General features: G+C 47.1%; 1 non-coding gene across 1 annotated transcript; it reads left to right on the top strand.

Annotated features, from left to right (window-relative positions):
* The first annotated feature begins 15,935 nt into the window (after positions 1–15,935).
* On the top strand, positions 15,936–16,006 carry TRNAA-AGC (transfer RNA alanine (anticodon AGC)). Its single transcript has one exon. It is a non-coding gene; the product is annotated as a tRNA-Ala (tRNA).
* The last annotated feature ends 9,235 nt before the right edge of the window (positions 16,007–25,241 follow it).

Here is a 25,241-nt window from a genome sequence, read left to right on the forward strand (position 1 = left end):
CAATTCTGAGTGTGTTTTCTCTTACGCAAACTACTTGCCTTCCCTTGGCACATTATAGTTGCTGCACAAGGGTGTGGTCTGGTTTCGTTGCACATCTCGACTGTATGCTAGAACACTAACTCATCATTCGAAGGTCAGGGGTCCTCATATTTGGGTCTCCAGATGATACTGAACTACAACATCCCTGGCCACCATGGCCTTATAGAAGAAGGAACAGACTGGTTCTCTGTTGCTCCTGAGGGCGGGGCTACTAGAATCCATGGGTTGAAATGGCAAGGAAGCAGATTTAGGCTAGGCATTAGGAAGAATTTCTTAATTGTAAGAGCTGTTCAACAGCGAAGCAGTCTCCCTCATGCAGTGGTAGGCTTTCCTTTGCTGGAGGTTTTCAAACAGAGGCTGGACAGGCATCTGTCAGAGCTGCTGTAGCAGTTTCCTGCACGGAGTAGGGGACTGAAGAACTCTAAGGTACCTTCCAACTCTGACATTCTATGATCCTGTGATTCTATGGGAGTTGTACATAGGAACATAGGAAGCTGTCTTATACCAAGCCCTTGGTCTGCTTAGCTCACTATTGTCTATACGTGTTGGAGATGGAGTTCCAGTGCATCGACCTTTTGCACCAACTAACCTAATGGCAACTAGGGGCATTGGGATCAGAGGGAGCTAGTCAGGGTCTCCTCACCTGTCCCTGCTTGCCTCTACTCTATGAACCCTGCTTTGACTCCTCAGGTACCTCCTGTGGTGAGTCAACCTTCTTTCTTTCCTCCTAAAGAGATGATGGAGACATATCCCCCTCTCTCTCCCTGATTGATTGATTGATTGATTGATTGATTGATTGATTGATTGATTAAGTGCTGTCAAGTCAGTGTCGACTCTTAGCGACCACATAGATAGATTCTCTCCAGGATGATCTGTCTTCAACTTGGCCTTTAAGGTCTCTCAGTGGTGCATCCATTGCTGTCGTGATCAAGTCCATCCACCTTGCTGCTGGCCATTTTCTTCTCTTGCCTTCAGCTTTCCCCAGCATTATGGACTTCTCAAGGGAGCTGGGTTTTCGCATAATGTGTCCAAAGTATGATAGTTTGAGCCTGGTCATTTGTGCCTTGAGTGAAAATTCTGGATTGGTTTGTTCTGTGATCCATTTGTTTGTTTTCCTGGCTGTCGATGGTATCCTCAAAAGTCTTCTCCAGCACCAAAGTTCAAAAGTGTCAATACTTTTTCTATCTTGCTTCTTAAAAATCCAGCTTTTGCATCCACAGAGTGTCACGGGGAAAACAATTGTCCAAACTATTCTAATCTCTGTAGGTATAGACACGTCATGGCATCTAAATATCTTTCCCAAGGCCTTCATTACGACTCTGCCAAGTGCTAGTTGAATAAATGATGATGATGATGATGATGATGATGATGATGATGATGATGATGCTTAGTACCGCAAGACCAGGTCTCCTTCTCAAACAACTTCTGGGAATCCAAATTTAAGAAGAATTTAAGAACGCGCCTAACTTGGACGCTCTCTGCCCTGAAACTTCCCACGTGGACAGTTTGGTGTATTAGCATCATTTTCGGTATTGTGGGCCGCCTCCCCCTCTTCAGATTGCAGGTAAGATTTCATTCATTCATTCATTCATTTGATTTTTATACCACCCTTCCAAAAATGGCTCAGGGCAGTTTACACAGAGGAATAATAAATAACTAAATAAGATGGATCCCTGTCCCCGAAGGGCTCACAATCTAAAAAGAAACATAAGATAGACACCAGCAAAAGTCACTAGAGGTACTGTGCTGGGGATGGAGAGGGCCAGTTACTCTCCCCCTGCTAAATAAAGAGAATCACCACATTAAAAGGTGCCTCTTTGCCTAGTTAGCAGGGTATTGCTCATGCTCTTCCCCAGGGAAAAAAACCACACATTTATTCTATGCAGAAACCACATGCTTTTTTAAAAACAAAAACAAGTTTTACCACAAGCAAGCATTGTGTAAGACTATGTGTAAGACAAATCATATGATATTTATTTAGACTGCCTTTCTGCCTTCCTACTGTCCACCACCCTCTTGCCATTTTAAGCAAATCCAGACTCACAGTTTCATCAAAAATGTCCAGGTTTAAAGTTTTAAACATTTCCCCACTCCGTTTCAAAACACTTAGGACTTCACTGTGAATATAGGAACTTTGGAACATCGGAAGCTGCTCTATATTGAGTCAGGCCCTTGGTCCATCTAGCTCAGTATTGTCTACACAGACTGGCAGCAGCTTTTCCAAGGTTACAGGCAAGGGTTTCTCTCAGCCCTAAAATTTTGTCCTATAAAAAAAATATAATAATCTTGTCCTGTCTTGGAAATGCTGCCAGGGAGGGAATATGGAACCTTCTGCATGCAGTTTTCAAACATTATTCCCTAAAGGAGCATTTTATTGTCCCTTGGACTGCGTTAGGGATGGGGCTGTATTTCAGTGGTAGAGTATCTGCTTAAAGATGCTGAAGGTCCCAGGTACAATCCCTGGCATCTACAGGGAGAGCTGGGGAGAACTCTTGCCTGAAACTCTGGAGTGCCACTGCCAGACAGAATAGACAATATTGAGATAGATTGGGGTTCCCAACAGGGGGTACAAGTACCCCTAGGGGTACTTCAAAGGCTATCGGAAGAGCCAGCGTGGTGTAGTGGTTAGAGTGCTGGACTAGGACCAGGGAGACTCGAGTTCAAATCCCCATTCAGCCATGATACTAGCTGGGTGACTCTGGGCCAATCGCTTCTCCCTCAGCCTAACCTACTTCAAAGGTTTGTTGTGAAGAGAAACTTAAGTATGTAGTACACTGCGTTGGGCTCCTTGGAGGAAGAGCAGGATATAAATGTTAATAATAATAATAATAATAATAATAATAATAATAATAATATTTATTATTATTACAAGACAGGTCTCACCAGAGGAGCCAGACAAAGAGTGCCTCTCCCATCAACAATATGTTGAGACGTAACTTTAATAAATCTATACCGGATTGGTCTTCGCCCAGGTCAACAAGGACCGCGCCAGGTGCTATAGTCCCTGGACATCTGGAGGCAAGTGGGCTACAGGACTCAGGATCTTCAGTTGAGCAACCAGGGCTGGAGACAGCAAAGCTACTGGAAGAAACGTCGCTTAACCGAAAAAAAATATACAAAAAATGCCAAGAAGGAAATAATGATCTGCTATTACAAGTCTAGTCCAACTAGAAGAGGTTATTTAAAAAGAATGTACCACATTTGGAAAGAGAAGCATCCAGATACAGAAATAACAGAACAAAGGCTTGCAGACCAGAGAAGATTCATAATAAGAAATAAAGTATTCACAGAAGTTGAGCTGGAAGAACTGCAAAGAGCAACACAGGCTCAAGATATGGAAGAAGAATTACCACCAACGGAAGCAGTTGCTCAGGCGCAGATGGAGGAGGTGTTGGAAATAGAGGATACCACCGTTGCTGAAGTATTTCAAAATCAAAACCGGGCAACCTCCCCTTTGCCTTCACCTCAATAACCCAAATGCCGTTTTACAGGAAAGCAACAAGAACTAAAGCAAAAAATAACTGAGCACATGAAGCAAACAACCACAAGGGTTCGACTTCCCGCTCTAAAAACAGTTGCCAAAAAACAACTTGCTCAGGCATTAAAAGATGTCACTGCTGCACTTGCAGAAATAACAACCAATAATTTGCAAGAAATAAACCAACTCATGTGCAGTGCAGCAACAACAACAACACAAGAGCTCGGATAGAAGATCAGTGGACCTGTCAAAAAAGAAAGCAGTACATCACCTAAATGGAAGATTTGATTAGAAAATAAAATCTCCAGGCTTAGATCAGATGCTAGTAAATTGAAAGATATGCCAGACAAGAAGCTGAAGAATGAAAACACCAAACAGTATCTGATCCAAAAATACCACCTAGATTCAAGGAAAATGAGAGAAGTCCTGGAAATAATAAAGCAGCAAATAACAGCAGTGTCAAAGAAGATTAGCAGATATGAAGCCAGAATTACACAACACAGGCAGAATCTCCAATTCCAGTCGAATCAGAGACGTTTTTACCAAAGCATAGAAGGAGAAACTGCAAGAAACGTAGAAACGCCAAATAAAGAAGAAACAGTGCAATGCTGGCGGAAATTATGGGACAATCCAATAGATTATAATAAAAAAGCAGGCTGGATGAAAGAAGTCAAAAAATGTAACCAACAAATGCAAGATCTAATAATAACACCAGAATTAATCAGTGAAAGAGCAAAGAAAATTAAAAATTGGACTGCGCCAGGCGACGATGAACTGCATGGCTTCTGGCTTAAACACCTAACAAGCCTTCATAAACAACTATCAAAACAGTTCAATCACATTTTGCAAGGAGGTGATATTGAACAATGGCTAACAACTGGGAAAACTCATCTCATCATGAAAGACCCAGCAAAAGGTGCAGTTCCAAGTAATTATAGACCGATAACCTGCCTGCCAACCATGTTCACATTATTAACTGTAATAATAGCAGATGAAGTGATGCAATACTTATTAACTAACAAACAGCTTCCAGTTGAACAGAAAGGAAATTGCCCGAACACCAGAAGCACAAAAGACCAGCTGCTGATTAACAAAATGATTTTAGAAAACTGCAAGAGAAGAAAAACCAATCTAAGTGTTGCATGGATTGACTACAAGAAAGCCTTCGATTCATTGCCTCACACATGGATACTAAAATGTTTAGAAACAACTGGTGTCAGCCAAAACATTCAGATATTTATTTAAAAAGCAATGAGCATGTGGAGTACACAGTTAACAATCAACGGCGAGACACTTGGACAGGTTAGCGTTAGAAGAGGCATTTTCCAAGGGGACTCACTATCCCCTCTATTGTTTGTAATCGCCATGACCCCACTTTCACAAATACTAAACAAAACAAGCCTCAGATACCAAACATCTAAAACATCCAGTAAAATCAACCATCTGCTGTACATGGACGATCTGAAGCTGTATGGAAAGTCCCAGTCAGAAATCGAATCACTGCTAAACACTGTCCGTATATTCAGTAGCGATATAGCAATGGAGTTTGGACTAGACAAGTGTGCTGCATTAATAATGAACAGAGGGAAAATAAGAAAAACAGAAGGAATAGAACTGCCCAATAGAAGCAAGATCAAGAACCTGGAAGAGAAAGAACCTTACAAATACTTGGGCATTCTCCAGGCTGATAACATCGCACACACTGAAGTTAAAAGAAAAAGGGGAAGTGAATACATCAGGAGAGTCAGAAAAATCCTCAAGTCCAAACTCAATGGCGGGAACATCATACAAGCCATAAACACCTGGGCTATACCTGTTATGAGATACACTGCAGGAATGATAGACTGGACCCAGGCAGAGCTAGAGACGCTAGATCGTAAGACCAGGAAAATCATGACCATCAATCGTGCTCTGCACCCCCACAGTGATGTAGATAGGCTCTACCTCCCTCGCAGCTCAGGTGGAAGAGGAATGCTGCAAGTCCATCAAACAGTAGAGGAGGAGAAAAGAGACCTTGAAGAATATATAAGGGACAGTGAAGAAGATGCACTTCAAATGGTCAAGAACGCACAACTGTTCAACACCAATGAAACAAAACAGGCCTACAAGAAAGAACAAGTCAAGAACCGAGCAGAAAAATGGAGAAATAAGCCCCTGCATGGTCAATATTTACACAATATAAGTGGAAAATCAGACATCACCAAGACCTGGCAATGGCTTAAGAATGGCAACGTGAAGAAAGAAACAGAGGGTTTAATACTGGCTGCACAAGAACAGGCACTAAGAACAAATGCAATGAGCAAAAGTCGAAAAATCCACAACAAACAGCAAGTACCGCTTTTGTAAAGAAGCAGATGAAACAGTGGACCACCTGATCAGCTGTTGTAAGAAGATCGCACAGACTGACTACAAACAAAGGCATGACAAGGTAGCAGGGATGATACACTGGAACATCTGCAAAAAATACAAGCTACCTGTAGCCAAAGATTGGTGGGACCATCAAATTGAAAAAGTTGAAGAAAATGAAGATGTAAAAATATTATGGGACTTCCGACTACAAACAGACAAACATCTGCCACACAATACACAATACATATCACTGTAGTCGAGAAGAAAGAAAAACAAGTGAAAATAATCGACATAGCAATACCAGGGGATAGCAGAATAGAAGAAAAAGAAATAGAAAAAATAATAAAATACAAAGATCTACAAACTGCAATTGAAAGGCTGTGGCAGAAAAAGACCAAAATAATCCCAGAGGTAATTGGCGCCCTGGGTGCAGTTCCAAAAGACCTTGAAGAGCACCTCAACACCATAGGGGCCACAGAATTCCCCATCAGCCAATTACAAAAAGTAGCTTTACTGGGAACAGCCTATATTCTGTGACGATATCTATAACGATTAACAGTAAAATTCTGGCATCCCTGGTCCTTGGGAAGGACTCGATGTCTGGATAAAACAAACCAGTCAATAACACCTGTCTGACTGTGTAAACAAGAAATAATAATAATAATAATATTTTCCCTTCTACGGAGTGAAAGCAGCTACTCTGGTGAGAACGCAGGTGGCAGGATGGGAAGGAATGGAGCAGCTCCGTCAAAGTGGCCACTGCAAAAGCAGGAGCATAACAAGGTTGGAGTGGGCCCAGAGACAAGGTTTTACAATGGGCCCCTCGCTGATTGATTGGTTGGTTGGTTGATTGACACATTTCACAATATATAGTGCACTCACACTCACATCGCCAATATGTATCACATCCCCTAACCGCCCTGAGCCATTTTGGAAGGGCGGTATATAAATCAAATAAATAATAATATGAATATGGTGAATATTTATAAAGTTATATTTATATCTATTACTATATAGTTATATTTATATCTATAACTATATATAGTTACAAATATAACTAAATTTATATAGTTACATAGTTCACTGCCAGAACTATGATCTCAGGGAACTAATGGTGAAGTTCCAGATTTGTTTCTGGTTGATTATGCAGCCTTGTTCTATCTATCTATCTATCTATCTATCTGTCTGTCTGTCTGTCTGTCCATCCATCTACGCAGATAGTCTCCCCCAAGCGCCAGAGCTGTGTGTGTGTTGGGGGGGTGGGTCATTTAGCTGGTCTTCTATAGGCTATCGAAGCTACTTCCTTGGAGACAGGGAAAGAAATGTCAAAGAGGGCTCTCACAAATGGAGCGGGCATTGCACAGAATGCTGTTTAATGTAGGGACCAACAACCATCACGTTTGCTGGGAGCGTGGGGGGGCGTTGGGGGGGGGTCAGCACCCATCTGTCCCAATTGTATCCAGGAAGTCTTCCCTCTTGCCATCAAAGAGCTTTCAAAGTCGAAGATCCAGCTGGCCACTTGATTCCTTAAGCAAACAGGCAGCCTTCGGATGCTCTTTCTCTCTCCCTCCCTCTTAGGTCCAGAGGCAGGCAGGTTTAGCTTGAGGCTTGTTTAGCAGAAAATTGATGGTTGGAGAGAAGCAATGGTTTTTGAGAGATTGGCTGCTGGTTTTTGAACTAACTTAAGTTTCCAAACTGCGTACAAAGGCAGCCCCACGTAGAGCGCATTGCAATAGTCAAGCCTGGAGGTTACCAGCTGATGCACCACTGTTTTGAGATTGTTCTCTTCAAGGAATGGACGCAGCTGGTGAATCAACCCAAGCTGTTGGAAGGCACTCCTGGCCATAGCCTCCACCTGAGATACCAGGGTGAGGCTTGGGTCCAAGGGTACTCCCAAGCTGCATACCTGTTCCTTTTGGGGGAGTGTAACCCTCACCCAGGACAGGAAGATCTAACTCATCCTTCAGATTCTGAGTGCCTACAATGAGCACCTCCGCCCATTACTGCCTGTAGGCAGGCATTTAGGGAATGAATGCCATTTCCTGATGATGGTGGTGGTGGTGGTGATGACAAGGAGAAATAGATGACAAGCATCCTGATAACACCCTGCACCAAATCTGATGATCTCACCCAGCGGTTTCATGTCGATATTAAAAAGCATTGGTGACAGAATGGAGCCCTCTCAACTCCATAGCCAGCTCTAAAGCCAGTTTGAAATGGGTCTAGATAATCCGTTTTCTCCAAAACTGTCTGGAGTTGGTAGGCCACCACTCTCTCAGTCACCTTGCCCAACCATGGGAGATTGGAGACTGGCCTGTAACTAGCCATCGCTAAGGGATCCAGGGAAGGTTTCTTAAGAAGTGGTCTATCTATTGCCCCTCCTTCAAACAGGGGGTACCCCCTCAGCGATGCATGAATGATATTAACGAGGACACCTCCAACAATCTCCTTGCTAGATAGAAGCAGCCAAGTTGTAGGAACACAGGAAGCTGCCATATAATGAGTCAGACCATTGGCCCATCCAGCTCAGTACTGTCTACACAGACTGGCAGCGGCATCTCCAAGGTTGTAGTCAGGAATCTCTCAGCCCTATCTTGGAGATGCCAGGGAAGGAACTTGGAACCTAGATGCTCTTCCCAGAGCAGCCCCATCTCCTAAAGGGAATATCTTACAGTGCTCACACTTCTAGTCTCCCATTCATATGCAACCAGGGTGGACCCTGCTTAGCTAAGGGGACAAGTCATGCTTGCTACCACAAGACTAGCTCTCCTCCTGTTAGTCGGGCAAGGATCCAGAGAACAGCCCCTGGTGGCGCAGTGGTAAAACTGCCGCCCTGTAACCAGAAGGTTCCAAGTTCGATCCTGACCAGGGGCTCAAGGTTGACTCAGCCTTCCATCCTTCTGAGGTCGGTAAAATGAGTACCCAGAATGTTGGGGGGAATATGCTAAATCATTGTAAACTGCTTAGAGATTTTCGGCTATAGAGCGGTATATAAATGTAAGTGCTATTTCTATTGCTATTGCTAACAGGTGGTAGGACGCACCGCCCGAAGCAGCTCGTCCACATCCTCAGAAATCACAGATTGAAACTGATCCAACATAATACTGCAAGAGGGATTGCTGAACACCCCCTTCATAACCCTTGCAGAAATAGTGGAGTCCAAGTCAGCCCAGAATACAGGAGATTTTATCCGCAGAAAAACCCATTAAAAGCTTTACAGCAGAACAAATTCTCCGGGGACTGATTCCAAACAGAAAGAGCAGAAATTAAACTCTTCACAACCCGGGATAGCTCTGCTGAACGCAAATTTGCAGGCACAATTCATGCAGACCAACATTCGTTTTTTGCCGCATGCCACATAAACCTTCAAATGGATCCAGTGCTGTGACCTGTCAAATTTGAGCCAGGTTTTCCTCCACTTGTGTTCCAGTCACACCTACTCTGATGCTTCAGCCCCCGCAACTCCTCTGTATACCAAGGGGCCATTTTTGAAGCAGGTTGGAAGGGATGCTTAGGAGCAATCGTGTCTCTTGCCCTGGTGAGTTCCATATTCCAGGTTCCCACCAGGGCCTCGACAGACTCACTGGCAGCACCAACATTAAAACCCTCCAAGGCTTTTTTGGAATCCTACTGGATCCAGCAGCCTTCTCGGGTGGGCCATCCTAATAGGTCCACCACCCCTGCAGGGGTGGGTTGTGTCTGTGAAGCAGGCAGTGGTCCGTCCATAACAATGGGGAAACCACAGGATCTCCTGACGATGGAGCCCAACAGAAGACCAAATTGAGTGTGTTTCCGGCACCATGAGTTGGTCCTGAAATTAATTGCGATAGGCCCATCGATTTCATGGCCTCTATGAACTCCCAAGCTGCACCAGACAAGCCAGCCCCAAAGTGGATACTGATGTCGCCTAACATCAAAAGTCTGGGAGACTCCAACACCAACTCTGTGACTGGTTCCATCAGCTCAGTTAAGGAGTCTATTGGGCAGCGGGGTGGACGGTACACCAACAGTTTATCCCTAGTTCCCAGGCTCAAAAATATACACTTGGTATAAGTCACCTGTCTCACAGAGGGTCTGGTAAGGGAGATGGTATTCTTATGGACCACAGCCACCCCACCCCACCCCACCCCACCCCAACCCACCCCATCACACCCACTTCCCCATACCTGCTCCCCATCAGAGTAATCTGATTGGAGAATCTGGGCCAGGGGTGTAACAAGGCTGGAGTGGGCCCAGAGACAAAATTTTAAAAACAGGCCCCTCGCTGATACACACACACACACTCACTTCACATGTGACTTGCCTCGGGGGGCCCTCGAGGCGTGGGGGCCCCCAGGCAGCTGCCTCCCCTTGCCTAATTGTAGTTACGCCCCTGAGCTGGGCCCAAACTGGACCACTTTCCTCCCCTAACCAAGTCTCAGTCATAGACTTATACAAGCCAGGTCAGCTCCCTGCCTCAGCCATGATCAAGTCGTGGATGATTTCGGTCTTCTTCTGAACTGACCTGGCATTGCAGAGGAGCAAGGCTAGGCTCCGTGGGTCCTTGGAACTGCTCCAGTGAGTGAATGTACACACTGAGGTCATTCACACAATCGAAAACTGTGTTCTACCCAGGTTTGGGAACTGTGTGTACTCCCAGTTTTTGATTGTTTGGAAGCAAGGTTAGAGGAAAACCTGGGTAGAAGTGATTGTGTGGAAGCAAGGTAGGAGAAAAAGCTACCCAGGTTTTCCTCTAACCTTGCTTCCACACAATCAAAAACTGGAAGTACACATAGTTCCCAAACCCAGGTAGAACACAGTTTTCGATTGTGTGAATGACCTCACTCTCTACTGAAGGAGATTCGGGGTAGAAGCCCTGTGTGTAAAGCCTCCTGCAGACTCTAGCCCAGACCTCCAGCCTCACCCTAATATAACCTTCTCCCAGACCTCAGTCCCACCCAGAAGGCCCGGCACCAAAAGCTGGCCCCCTTTGGTGGCCAGCTTTGGTGGCCGCCTAGAGGCGGTCTGCCGGCCCTCTGGTGCACCTCCCTCCTTTTTATGCCTCCAAGAGCTCAGCAGCCCCTCCCAGGGGTGCACCAAAGTAATTCAGGTGCCTGGACCACCCAGCCATGAGACACCCCTCCCCCCGCCCTGTATGAGGCCCCCCAATCTCATTGGGGGGGCCGCCCCTCCAAAGCTCCGCTTAAAAAAATACTTGTGGCTGGGGGGGGGGAGTGGAGCAGTCCTCCCTCCCCCCTCCTCCGGCGGCAGCCAAGAGAGATGCTGGACCCATCTGTTGGGGCCAGCATCTTTAAGAAACTGCCAGACGCGCCCGTGCAGTTTAGAGATCGTTGCAAGCCTAAACGTCACGGGCTTGCGATGATCTCCTCTGAGCAGGCGTGCCTCGCAGTTTCTTAAAGATGCTGGCCCCAACGGATGGGTCCGGCGTCTCTCCTGGACAGAGCAACTGGCCCTATCCAACCCCAGCACGGCACCCCTCCTGACGGCTGCTGCTGGTGTCCACGTTGTGTTCCAGCATTTCCAAGCATTTCCTAACCACACCACTCTACCTGATGGATGTCCAGCCTACAGGCAGCAGGCAGGGTGGGAGAGAGAGGAGAAACCTGAGCCGCCTCCTTGGGTGTCCCCCTGACTCATTAGGACGAGCTGCTCCTGATTTATTGTTGAGCCTTCGCTTCTTTCAGGGTGGTGGGAAGGCAGAAGTTGGCCTAGAGAAAGGGAACTGGCGGAAGGGGGAATTACATGTCGACTCTCTGTTGACTATTCTGTTAAGACAAGTAACTACAGGAAGTCCCTAACTCACCGATGTTGGAAGTAAAGGACTTTGCGCTGTCTCTTTGCCTCAGACAGTGGAGGACAGACTAGTAAGTCAGAGGGCTAGAAGGTCAAAGACATTTGGTCATCACTTCCTGCTGCTCTGATGCTATCCCTTTGAAATGTAGATTGCTAATCTTAGGGGATTCAACTTCCTTCCTCCTCCTCTCTCTTCCTACCTGGCTGTTGACCTTGCAACATGGCAAGTCTCTTGCCCTGCACCATATGTGCAGAGAAGATGGTGAATCCATCTGCATCCATTTAGATAGATAGATTAGAGATCCTAAATCCTCACTTTCCTATCTAGAATGGAGTTCCTTAATAAATACCTTTTATATTGATTTGAAACTAGCAATTGGCTCCAAGTTACTTTACTCTTAGCACACATGCATGCATAACTAAATCCGCTGTGTTTGTGCCTCTGTGCACTCTGCTATATTGAAAAAGGGATTCTCTCACCACAGAGAATTTCCAACAACCGACAGGCTGTATTGTCTTCCTAAAGTTTGTTTGAAGGTCAACTGTTTGGAACCCGGGACACATTTCACGTCACAGGGCGTGAGTCATCCCCTTTGCTAAGCAGGGTCCATCTTGGTTTGCATTTGGATGGGTGACGACATGTGAGCCTGGGGCGTAGCTAAGGAGGTGGGCCCGTGGTTGGCCCTCTCTCTGACGGTGCCTTGGAATGAGGGGAAGAATGAAGAAAAGAGGGAGGGGTGGAGCTGGGGGGCCTTCAGGAGCTGGGGGGGGGCTGGGTCCTTTGAACCATCCATCATACCTACACCCCTGATGTGAGCACTGTCAGCTGTAAGAAATCCTAGGAGGATGGGGATTTAGCTCAGTGGCAGGACATCCGCTTGGCATGCTGAAGATCCTAGGTTTAATCCTTGGCAGCATCTCGGGGTAGAGCTGGGGGAGACTCCTGCCTGAAACCTTGGAGAGCTGCTGCCAGTCAGTGTAGACAATAGTAAACTAGGTGGACCAAAGGTCTGACTCAGTCAAAGACGGCTTCCTGTGTTCTTATGTAACAGCAGGAAAAACCAAAGCAGAAGAGCAAAACAACAACAACAAAACCCAACCCGATTGCTTAGACTGTGTAGACTAGGAACAGGGCCAGCAACGAACCTGACCACTGCTATCCACACTGAGGAGACCATTGTGATGCACAGTATGCAGAGCTGTCTTTTGAGGAGACAAACCCAACACAAGCCAGAAGTTGCATTCGGTCTTGAAATACAAGCAAATTGCATTTAATATTCTTCTCTTTTGCAGTATTTGTTGGACCCCTAAGTACTTTCTCTTCCACTGCGGCTAGGAGGCTTAAAATTAAAAATCCAGCTGCCAGACAACTAGCCAGACAACTAGCCAGCCAGCCAGATAGCCACTCTTGCTATCCCTCCGTGGACAGTAGGGTGCCGTTCACATTTCCAATGCCTTGTTGCGAATTTAATTGCTGCGATATAGAGCTAGGACATTGTATATATGGTGTCAAACGGTTGCTGCTTTTTTGGGTGGTTTGTTTCCGCGAGACTGCTCCCCCTGCTGTTTACATTCCGAATGCAACTTGCCTGAACGGAGGCGTTTTGCTGATGATGAGCAGCTAGTTTGGAAAGCGCCACGCAGAAGGACATTGCAAGAGTGCGCGTCTGGTTTTTGGTTTTGTGAGAGGAAGGGGCATAGGGGATGCAGAAGAGAGTGTCCTACACAGGGTAAAGGATTTAATGTGAGCCAAGAAACTGTTTTAATTGTAAAAGCTCTGTCCTGGAGCACATTATTACTATTACTACTACTACTACTACTGCTAGTAGTAGTAGTAGTAGTAGTAGTATAAAAGGCATGCTTTGGGGCAGAATGCCCCATGCACCTAGGGGCAGACCATGGAACATAGAAAGCTGCTTTATCCTGAGTCAGACCCTTGGTCCATCTAGCTCAGTACTGTCAACACTGACTGGCGGTGGCTCTTTGAGGTTGCAGGCAAGAGTCTCTCCCAGCCCTACCTGGAGATGCTGCCAGGGATGGAACTTTGGACTGTCTGCATACAAAGCAGATGCTCTCTCTCAAACCTCTGGATCCTTCACACCTCCTTCCCCTCAAAAGGTAGCTATGTTCTCTGTGCTAAGCTATGGTTCCGTCTCCAACAGGACTTCCAGAAAGGCTTGACCTGCTTTATCACCTCTCTGTTCAATAGTTAAATCTGGCTGGACTCCCCACAGTTGCACCACCTCCCTCTCTCTCTCTCTCTCTCTCTCTCTCTCTCTCTCTCTCTCACACACACACACACACACACACACACACACACACACTCTCCCAACAACATGTTAAACACTGCTTCATGCATTACTTTGCAATCATGGTGTGAAGTACACAGCTGAAGCGCTCTTTGAACAATCAAACAACTGATAAAGTACCATTGATGGATTTACACAGAGCCAAATGACAGGTCCCTGTCCCAAGGAGCATGCAATCTCGATTTTTAGCAGAGAAAAACAGCAGAGGAAAGGAGGGAAGGAAGAAAAGAGGCAGGCAAGAGCAACAAGATGAATCTGTATGAATGCCTTTCCACCTGGCAAGGCAAAATTTCAGCATAAATAATGTGTGCAAATAAAGGTAGATCAATATGGGGCTTTCATGATGAAGATACCTTTTTCCCCCAGGGAAGCTGGAAAAGCTTTTGAATAGCAAATCATCAAGCCTCTCTCCCCCTTTTTGGATGGAATGCCAGACTCCGGTTGCTTTCTAGCTGCTCTCCTTTCTGCTGCAGGGGTTTCTGCCCTCCTTGAGGAACTGGGCACTGGGGAACGGGTTTCTCATCCTTATTGGCTCTGCTAGGGCTACCATCACCCTGTGACTGGCCAAAGTCAGTCTACCAAAGTCAGTCTACCAGTCTAGTCCAAAGTCAGTCTACCATCACCCTGTGACTGGCCAAAGTTCAGCCACTCCTCAGCAGAAATGTCCCATCTTCTCCTGGAACAGGCTTGCTGGAAACCCTCCTTGCCACATCCCCTGCTACTGTGGGCAGCCTCGGCTCTGTCTCATCCTCTCGACTTGCAGTTTCCTTCTGGCTGCAAGAACTGAAGACTCTTTGCAAGCCAGGGCAAGGAAGTCGCCCGCACATCTGCTTCTCTCTGCCTCGTGCATAAACCAGGTCTGCTAAGAAATAAGGCCAGCCTCTTCTCCTGTGGTGGCTTTGCTGTGTGTCTTTGCTAAGACTTTGTGGTGGGGTTAAAACTGTCGCAATGCTCTCATCTAGACAACATAAGGCTGGGAGATAGGAACAGAGGAAGCTGCCTTCTACCGAGTCAGACCCTTGGTCCCTCTAGCTCAGTATTGCCTACACAGACTGGCAGCAGCTTCTCCAAGGTTGCAGGCAGGAGTCTTTCCCAGCCCGATCACATGTAGTCTGGGAGAGACTACATGTACTCTTCCTTCCAAATGCAAACCAGGGTGGACCCTGCTTATCAGAGGGAACAATTTGTGCTTGCTACCACAAAACCAGCTCTCCTCCTTCTCCTGTATTGTAGCTGTTTTGTGCCAGCAGCAGGGGGGCGGGGTGCATCATCCACAATTTACAAAACCTTTTAAAATATAATTTAGGATGATGTTCTATAGTGGCACATAGGAGAGAGGGAGAGAGAGAGAGAGAGAGAGATGCTTTTTGTTACCACTGTTCAGCTTCATTTAAGATTTCTTTACTTCATGAGCTGAGCTTCAGTGAGTGGGGGGCATTTAAAAATCTTGTCTCTGGGCCCACTCCAACCTTGCTATGCCTCTGCGTAATCGAGTCCATCCACCTTGCTGCTGGGCGTCCTCTTAGTTCTTGCCAGTATGTATGTATGTATGTAAGCAAGCATGGGGGTACATCAAGATGAACCAGCCTGAATCCTGCAATTGGAACTTGGGACCATGAATCCCTTTTAAAGAATCAAGCCAGGAGTGTATAGAAATCCAAAGGGTCACTCACCACGCTGCTGAAAATATTGGAGAGTCTGTGTGGCTTAGTGGCTTGGACGGGGCGGTCCTACCATGAAGCAAGGTGACGTAGTCATCTCAGGGAGCAGATTGTTGGGGCAATTGCTGTAGCTCAGCGGTAGAGCATTGGATTTACATGCAGAAGGTCCCAGGTTCAACCCACGGCATCTTCAGGTAACGCTGGGAAAGACTTCTGCCTGAAACCCTGGAGAACTGCTGCCGGCCAGTGTTGAGCTAGATGGGCCAATGGCCTGATTTGGTAGAAGGCAACTTCCTTGGAAATGGTGCTGCTGTAGCTTAGTGGTAGAGCATCTGCTTAGCATGCAGGAGGTCCTGGTTCAATCCCTGGCAGCATCTCCAGGCAGGGTTGGGAAAGACCCCAACATGAAACCCTGGAGAGATGCTGCCAAGCAGTGTAGACAATATTGAGCTGGGGCGGGCAATAGTCTGACTCAGTAGACAGCAGCTTCTTAGGGGATGAGGCCTCTCCGGGCTCGCCGCAGTCTGGCATCTGCAGCTGGAAGCATCAGCAGCTGCCAGACGATTTAAAAAACAGGGTTAAGGGAACACTCGCTCCCTTAACCTTGTTTTAAAGGGTGGCTACTTAGGCGGGTTTGCCACAGTGGTGCCACCAAGAAGACATCTTGGGGGATGAACAGGCTGGTTTTAGAATGGGGCGCTCAACTATGGATCATTCCTTAGTGCTACGCCATCTTATTGAGAACATAAGAACAGCCCTGCAGGATCAGGCCCAAGGCCCATCTAGTCCAGCATCCTGATTCACACAGTGGCCCATCAGATGCCGCTGGAAGCCTACAGGCAGGAGTTGAGGACATGCCCTCCCTCCTGCTGTTACTCCACTGCAACTGGTATTCAGAGGCATCCTGCCTCTGAGGCTGGAGGTGGCCTATAGTATAGCCATCCAGCTAGTAGCCGTTGATAGACCTCTCTTCCATGAAGTTATCCAAACCCCTCTTAAAGCCATCCAGTATAGCAGTAAGCCCAAGTGCTCTTTGTATGTAGCCTTTGTAGATTTCAAATCAGCGCTAGATACAATTTCGAGGCCAAGGTTGTGGCGAAAACTCAGGGATATGAACATTGACAGGCAATTACTTCTTCTCATTCAAAAGCTTTATGAGAACACCAACGTCAGGGTGAGAGGTAAACCCGAGGCTCACTTTCACACCCAATAACTTCCAGCAAAGGAGTCAAACAAGGGTGCAGGTTGACACCCTCTCTGTTTAACCTGCATATAAACACCTTAGCCAAAAATCTCTCAGATCCAGGGTTACATCTGCCAGACATCGCGGGGGTAAAAATCCCTATTTTGCTGTAAGCGGATGCTGATGCTATTATCTCTCAAACCCCAGTAGATCTTAGGAGGGCTCTTAAGCTCCTGGCCAATTACTGTAAGGATAACCACCTGGTTATTAATTTTCAGAAATCTAAGGTGATGGTCCTTGCCAAGAAGCCTAAGAATTTTAATTGGTCAATCAAGGGCCATCGGATTGAACAGGTTAACAGTTTTAAATATTTGGGTGTGGTTTTTCATGCCACAGGGTCATGGAAGGCCCATGTGGATTACACTGCCCAACAGGTACATCAGCCATTCTGATATTTTTCTGCTCCAAAGGAGAAGTTATTTCTGCCGCACTAAAGCTGTTCATTGCCAAACCACTGGCTCAATGTCTGTAGGGTGAACAACTGGGCCACTATTCCAACTACAGAACACTGCAGATTGTCCAATCTAAGTTTATAAGGGCTGTATTCTGGGCTCCCAGATGTATTTCTAATGCTGCAGTAAGGTAGAAATGGGTTTTCAAAGGGTGGAATCCCAAGCATGAGTTTCAATTTTCAACTACTGTCTCAAGATCAACTTTCCCCTTGGGGGCTGATTCCCCTTGTACTGGCCGACAGGTTTCAGTCTTCCTGGATACAAGCACTGCTAGCAAAACTCTCATCACTTGGCATCTAAATTCTAAAGAATTCTAAAGAAATATCTGTCACTATTAGGATAGAATCAGGCCAAGAAGATTCTCAAACAGAGGATCTTGGACACTGAGCATCAAAATGACCTGGGTATCATCCTGCAGACCACAAGAGGGCGTCTTGGCAATCACAGCCAGGAACCAGCCAGTGATTTGTTGTTACTCTCTCTACCCAGCCACCAGAGAGAGTTCTTCAGAGCAAGAGATGATGCCTTACCATTGGCAGTTTTAAATGGGAAATTTCTGAAAACTCCCCAGGCCAGTCAGATCTGTCCTTGTGGTTCGGGTGAAATTAAATCTGTCCACCACGTGCTGCTATTTGTTCCTTTTATAATGTCAGTCGACGTAGTCTTATTACTGCCTTTTTATTAGTCACCGAACGGATGAATTTTACGTCACACTTCTCCTTCCAGACAAGAAATCTTCTATCACACAAAAGGTTGCTAAATTCTGTGCAGACGCTGTTACGATCTGCCAACATTTAATTTCTACCCTTTAGAGCTTACCATAAAACGTTTACTTTGTTGGTGTATTGTATGGCAGATTTCTTATCTGAGTGCCGTATAATATGTTGTATTTATGTCTGATCTATGATCGTAATAAAGCTACTCACTCAGATTGATCCAGAACACCCCACTTCTGCCCCCGCCCCCCAGTTACAATCTCTAACCATTTTTATAATGACTGAATAGGGCTGGTGTCTCTACATATTTAAAGAAATCAGCTGTAGAGGAATTCAGATCACCAACACTGGAAAAGAAGCTTGACTGACCCCTCCATGCCATCTTCCCAATGGAAACGGCTGCTACTTGCTCTGTTGTGGAAAATGTACATCATCTTGTCTAGGTTGATCTTCAGACATGGATCGTGTTCTGCACAGGGCGAGGTTCTGTAGTTCAGAAGAACCACAGGTCCTGTAGTTCAGGAGGAGACGTATAGCACAGTCAACAGAGCAGGAGGTCAAAGGCCTGTCGTCAATACACAGCACTTCTCAGGAGCAAGCAGAGGGCATAGTCAGGGGAGCTGAGGATCAGGAACCAGGAGGCTTTTCAGACAGCAGGCTTTTCCGTGGCTTTACCACGAGGCTTTACTGTGAGTTCAGGGCATAACCGATACTCCAACGCAAAAAGAAATTATTATTTTTTAACCCCAGATTAAAAAATCAGGCTAGGTTCCAATATTGAGGGGGAAACCCGAATCATGTGTGAAGTGTTCTCTGAAATATTTCATGGACTTAGGGGTAATCTGGCCAACATGTGAATGCACACTCACATCCTCCCAAAGTTAAGTCACGGTAAAGTCTGATAAATCTCCTGGAGTCAAGACAAGCAAAGTACAACCAGGTTGCTTCAGCAACTCATACTGCAAACTGAGCTCTTATATAGCCCTGCTGCTGGGTATAAGCCTAGACTCCACCCACAATCCCGGAGACAATGAGGCGGGTCTCATGATCAGTGAGACCCGTTTTAGATTATACTGCGGGGAGAGCGGGCTAAGCCCACTCTCCCCACAGACGATCGGGGCAGCAGCCCTGGGTGGCCGGATCGGCCACCCACACAATTGCCGGCTCCGTGATGGAGCTGGTGGGGGCTGGGGGGAGCAGGGACTGATCGCTCCCTGCAAGCTCCAGCATGCCCTGCGTGAGCGCACAGGGCATGCTGGTGAGAACCCCGGAGCCGGGAGGAGGCTTTTCGCCTCCCCTCTGGGGGTCTCCTCGTGAGTAGCCACAGCGTGGAGCAGCGCTGCGGCTACTCACGGCCAGATAGCCCAGGTTTGCAGAGCACTCACTCCGCTAACCCGGGCTAAGAGGAGGGCCACCAAAGCGGGTTACCCGCTGGAGAACCACCAGGCTCGCAGCCGAGGCCGGTGGTTCTTACGATCGGGAAAAATTGGGCTAGGCTTTCCTAGCCTGATTCTTGCCGATTGTGAGAATAGCCCCAATGGCTAGTTAAAGGGCCGAGCCCTATTTCTTAATCGCAGACTCCTACGGATCAGTCTCTGGAGGAGGGTCAACGTCCTCCTCCGAACTGTAGTAAAGGGGCAATGAGGTGTCCTCAGAGCAAGGTGACGCTTCAGTTTCCTCATCCTCAGAACTCTCAGCAATAGGTCCAGATATGGCTGGGGATACAGAAGGTTCCTCGAGGGTAGCTTTGGGGCCAGGGCGCTTTCCAGATTATACCCTGCAATGGGGACACGGCGTATCTATGAAGTGTGCTTCCCCACTTCCTGTGTTGCGACACCGCAGTCCCTACGCTGACAGCAGGGTGCCGTTCACATTTCCAATGCCTTGTTTAGAATTGAATCGATGCGATTTAGTGCTGTGATGTTATATATCCAGCGTAAAAAAGTTGCTGGTTTTTTGGGTTGTTCGTTTGCATGAGACTGCTCCCCCTGCTGGGTGCTTTGCTATTTACCTTTTGAATGGGATTTGCCTGAAGGGAAGCATTGTGCCACTGTTGAGCGGCTAACCTGGAAAGCGCCCAGGTTGTGCAGGTATCTCCTGGAAACCAGGAACCTTGTCCTCAGAGCTCTCCCTCCCTGGCCCAACCTGGTGTGGCAATAGGTCCTGGTCCATGGCACAGGGTGAGTTTGGGCCAGTCACTCTCTGCTGTCCAGTAGTGGCTTGTCCGAATGAACCAGGGTGCTTTCCAGATTACACGCTCTACAGTGGTTGGGGTGGTGTGAAATGCTTCGGCTTGGCACGATCGCATTGGAAATGTAAAGAAAGGGTGTAAGCTGTTTGTTGCATAGTCCATGGAACAATGCCCCCCCCGGTGGAACCGTTCATACTGTGTGCTGCAACCCACCCACCCCAAAAGAAACTGCACTGGCAGCTGCAGAGTTGCAATCCGCTGTTGAGGAGTTTGCATCTCCTTTTTGCTTTCTGAAAGAGAGACGCACGTGCACACACTCACACGTTCAAGCACACACATGGTTCAACTTCGCCCCCAAGGATGCGTCGTTTCCTCTCTCTCTCTCTCTCTGGCTGTGGCACATGTAAAGCAAGAGGGTCCCCCCCCCCCAGCATTATTATTGTTATTAGCTTTATTAGAACTGTGCGCAAAAACGGGCGAGAAAAAGGGATGCAAATGCACTCGGGGAGGGGGGCGGGGAAGGCTGTGCCACAGAACTTGCTTGCAAGCTCACAGTGTGTGTGTGGGGGGACTTCTGTGCACAAACCTTCTTATTGTGGCTGCTGCCTTCAGGAACAATGGGACGGCCAAGCAGGAGGAGGGCAGCCCCCAGCGGTCTCCACGTTTCTGCTGCTGTAGGGAGCACATTTCCAGCCTTGCCAGAACGTTGGCTTTCTTTTGCAGACCGCTTGAAGAAAAAAATCAAGGTGTAAAGTTCTTCACAACCCCATCGAAAAAAAGAAAAGAAATAAATTTCTAAAACGGAAAGGAGATTTATATTGATAAATCACCATCCACGCAGATGTAACCATCCTCACCACACCACTTACAATTCCGAAACAGAATTGTGACCCTCTTAAAATGGAAAAATTACAGCTACTTTTTTTTTGCAAAGGACATACAACGTTATTGCATTAAATTACAGTGATAAAATCCAGAATAAGGCATCAGAAATGTGAGCGGCACCCTACTGACAGCGTAGGGACTGCGGTGTCGCAACACAGGAAGTGTGGAAGCACACTTCGCAGGTACGTTGTGACCCTGTTGCCGGGGCTAATCTGGAAAGCGCCCAGAGGGGGCACCAAAGGAGGCAGCTGCCTGCAGGCTGGCCATTCATCAGGTAGAGATGCGTGGTTGACCAGCCTGCAGTAGCACAGATCCCGGGTGGGGGAGGAGAGAGAGAAGAACGACCCGAGCTGTCTCCTTTGGTGCCCCCTGGCTTGTTAGGAAAGGCCACTACTGCTGCTGCCCCAAATGGACTTACTCTGTCTCAGGAGAGAGCCAGGCCTGGCTGATTCTCACTGGATCCCTTCTAGCATTTTCATTGTATGACCTTTTTATGAATCATCCAAGGCCTCTATTCATGTTCCTCCCCTGAAACTAGACAGGGCCATGATTGGGCTTTGAGTCACCAGGAAGCTTTTCACACGGGGCTTTTGAAGCCCTCTAACTTGCATCTCCTCTGGAATAGAGGGGATGCATTCATATATCGGCTAGATTTACCCCGAAGTCCCTGTGAGTTATCAGGGAGCAGTTCACACACAATTCAGGTTTTTCACTGCACATTAGAGTGTAGCCCAATTTATATCCAGGGTTTTATAAACCCCACTATTTGCGGCAGGTTTTTTGGAAAACTTCGAGTTCGCAGTAAAGTCTCCCCGTAAACCCGTGGTAAAGCCTGCTGTGTGTAAAAGTCCCAGGTTGGATTAAGCATCAACTACATTTGTTGCATTGCTGATTGGTCAATGCTCCTCTCTGAAGTCTCCCAGGCAAGTTCTGACTTGTGTTATGTGCTGGCAGTAAAACTGTGCTTTCTGAGAAACTGCTCGTGAAACGTACCTCAAGGCAGCATTGTAAACGTGTAGCATTTCTCCCCCCCTGTTGTTCTTTTTACTGCAATTTACATTTTTGATATTTTACTCCTCTTGTTTCTTGATACCCAAACAATTCTGTTGAGTTTTATATACTTCACTCTGATAAACACACCGATGATGTCTCGTATCAGGTGTCCATTTTGTGTATGGCTGGGATTAAGTTCTGCACATGGTGTGCTAGAAATGGTTAATTTAGGTTTTTTAGTTTGTTTCATTTCATTCTGTTTTGTTTTATTTTTATGTAATAGTGTTTACACAGTCTATGTACCAATATTTACTCCTAAGGTTCTTCTTTTTATTTGGGTTTGGATTGAAATGTGTAGATCTGATCAGTGATTATAATAAATGAAACTGAACTGAACTGATTAATCCCTTCCACACATTGTTTCCATGAGCAGGAAAGGAGTGGGATCACCGTGGTCTGATTTTGCCTTCAGTCTCACCTTCACTCATCTGAAGGTCAGAACAGAGCAAGGGTTAGGGATGTGCGCGGAACTGGTTCGGAGGCCCTTTACGAGCCTCCGAACCGGTTCGAACTGCGAGTGGTTCGCCGGTTCGCTGGCGGGGGGGTGCATCTTCAAGGGCAAGGGAGGGTGCACTTACCCCTCCCTCCACTTTCCCCCCACCGGCATTCCATTTTTAAAAAGTCCATCGGGCTGGCAGCGTACCTTCCTGCCACCCGGTTGCCCCCTTTACCAGAAGTAACCGGAAGTATCCGATGCACCTGCATGCGTTGGGCACGGGCGTGCATCGGGCATGCATGTGCACGCGCTCATGCCTGGCATGCACAGGCATGTTGGATCATTCTGGTTACTTCCGGTAAAGGGGGCAATGGGGCAGTGGAGAGGTATGCTGCCACCCCGATGCACTTTTTAAAAAATGGACCGCTGGTGGGGGGGAAAGCGGAGGGAGGGGTAAGTGCACCCTCCTCCACCCTTAAAGGTGCACCCCCTGCCTTCGAACCACCCCTGCCCGGTTCCGTGCACATCCCTAGCAGGGGTTCCTTCCCAACGAGGGTACTAGAATCCCAGTGGCACTTGAAGGTGGGGTACTCACAGCCCTCCTGCCCCCCTATGGTGCAACTGCACTATTGATCCCCATCTGAGGATCGTCGGCTTGAACCCAACACATCCTCAGCGATGTGTCTGCTGCAGAAGGGGAAGGAGGAGGGTGAAGACCCTTCTCCTCTGCTCCTGACTGGCTGGCTATGAGCTGGAGCTCAGCTTATTCAATACAATACAATACAACGGATACTTATATACTGTTTTGCAACTGAAGTTTCCAAAGCGGTTTACATAGAGATAGATGAATGAATGAATGAATGAAAATCCCTCCCCTCAGCCTGACTGACAGGCTCCAGAAAATTAGCACTGGATACTCCCATTGAAATTAGGAAGGTAGGAAGCTGCCTATCAGAACATTGGTCCATCTACCTCAGTACTGTCCACACAGACTGGCAGTGGCTTCTCCAAGGTTGCAGGAAGGAGACTTTCTCTCTAAACCTGCCCCACAAGTAAACCTGTCCCATCAATTGCAATGAGACTGTTTATTTGAGTAATTTATTCTAATGTATGAAGAGGTTTGCTTACATCCAGTGAATAGGGCTAAAGGAATTACAACGGCATACTTCCTTAAGTACTCTTCTGACCGACTCCCTCACGTGCCTATGTGCCATAAAACCAGTTTGATCAGAACTCATATCAACTGTAATGAGCGCATTTCATTGTGTGCTAATACAGCCATGGATATTTTGGCATCTTAATTGAAAAATGCAGTGCTTTTATATCAGAACTCATATCAACTGTAATGAGCGCATTTCATTGTGTGCTAATACAGCCATGGATATTTTGGCATCTTAATTTAAAAATGCAGGACACCAATCTGATTGCAGCCGTTGCAGGTAACCTCATGTAGAATACATTGCAGTTGTCTAGCAGGATTGTGACCAGGGCAGAAGAAGCTTGTTACATTCTATCTAGCAGTCCATTGTGTTTTTGTTGATCAGACGTTTGTCCCAGTGGAGATCCTGTAGAGAGTGAAAAAGAAAAGAGGTGAGAAAGAAAAGGGGAAGGAAGGAGAAGCAAAAATGGAGTTGTTTCTGGAATAAAGGCTTAGTTAAACAAACATACGGTGACTTTGTATTTATGAGGGGAGCAGCTATAAAACAAGATGGGGGCTATTTCCACGAGCAGTAAAAATCGGGCGAGGAGAGCCTAGCCCGATTTTTGCTGCTCGTGTAAACCACCGAGCTCGCAGGCGAGCCTGGTGGCTTACAAGCGGTTAGCCGGTTAGCCGGCTTAAGTAGCCAGCGCTCCGCAAACCCGGTTTTTAAAATCATGAGTAGCCGGGGTGCAGCTCCGCACCATGGCTACTCATGAGGAGACCCCCAACCGGGAGGCTCAAAAGCAGCCTCCCGGCTCGGGGGTCTCTCCAGTATGCCCTGCATGCCCGCACAGGGCATACTGGAGCTTCCAGCGGCCGCACGGCCCCCAATCATCCCAGTCGTGTCCCCCCGGCTCCATCACAGAGCTGGCAGTCATGTGGGCGGCCGATCCGGCTGCCCAGGGCTGCCGCCCTGCTCATCTGTGGGGAGAGCGGGCTTAGCCTGCTCTCCCTGCTACACTGGACAAAGTGGGTCTCACTGATCGTGAGACCTGCCTCATGGTTGCAAGATCTTGAGGTCATTTACACAATCAAAAACTGTGTTCTACCCCGTTTTGGGAGCTCTGTGTGTGCTCCCAGTTTTCGGTTGTGTGGAAGCAAAGTAGCAGGGAAAACCTGGATAGAAGTGATTGTGTGGAATCAAGGTTGGAGGAATAGCTACCCAAGTTTTCCTCTTCCCCTGCTTCCACACAACCGAAAATTGGGAGCACACACAGCTCCTAAGCCTGGGTAGGACACAGTTTTTGATTGTGTGAATCACCTCATTGTGTAGTATTCACAACTCCAGGCAGACACAGAGCTCTTAACAAAGCATTTTCCTGGAGCAACAAACATACCAAGTAAAGATAGCAGATACAACAGTTTGGCAGATTCAACATACCCCATTAGAGTGAAACCTATCTACAGAGTCACTACACAATTCAATCATATCTAA

Source organism: Hemicordylus capensis, chromosome 7 (genome assembly GCF_027244095.1).
Source record: "Hemicordylus capensis ecotype Gifberg chromosome 7, rHemCap1.1.pri, whole genome shotgun sequence".
Lineage (NCBI taxonomy): Eukaryota > Metazoa > Chordata > Lepidosauria > Squamata > Cordylidae > Hemicordylus > Hemicordylus capensis.